Source organism: Carlito syrichta, unplaced genomic scaffold (genome assembly GCF_000164805.1).
Source record: "Carlito syrichta isolate Samal-C Ts95f unplaced genomic scaffold, Tarsius_syrichta-2.0.1 Scaffold315592, whole genome shotgun sequence".
Taxonomy (NCBI): domain Eukaryota; kingdom Metazoa; phylum Chordata; class Mammalia; order Primates; family Tarsiidae; genus Carlito; species Carlito syrichta.
Genome location: NW_007259688.1, coordinates 159,885 through 160,210, shown reverse-complemented (window position 1 = coordinate 160,210; position 326 = coordinate 159,885).

Below are 326 nucleotides of genomic sequence, written 5' to 3'. Positions count from 1 at the left end.
GGCTGGCCTCCGGGGGCCGCTCGAGGCGCTGTGAGGCGGGGCGGGGCGTGCGGCGCCGCCAGATTCGTCTATTCCCGCTCGCCCGGCCGGGAGCGAACCCCGCCCCCGGCGCCCGCTCCCACTCCTGATTGGCCGGCTGGGCCCCGAGGCGGCCCGGCGGGGCCCGGGTCCGCGTCTCAGCTATAAAGGCGGCCGCGGCATGACCGCCGCGGCGAAGCTCGAGTAGTTCCAGCGCTGGCCGGCTCTCAGCCCCCGTGGCGCCCCCTGTCCTCTCGCCCCTGAGCGCTCCCGACTCTACCATGCCAAGGGGCTTCCTGGTGAAGCGG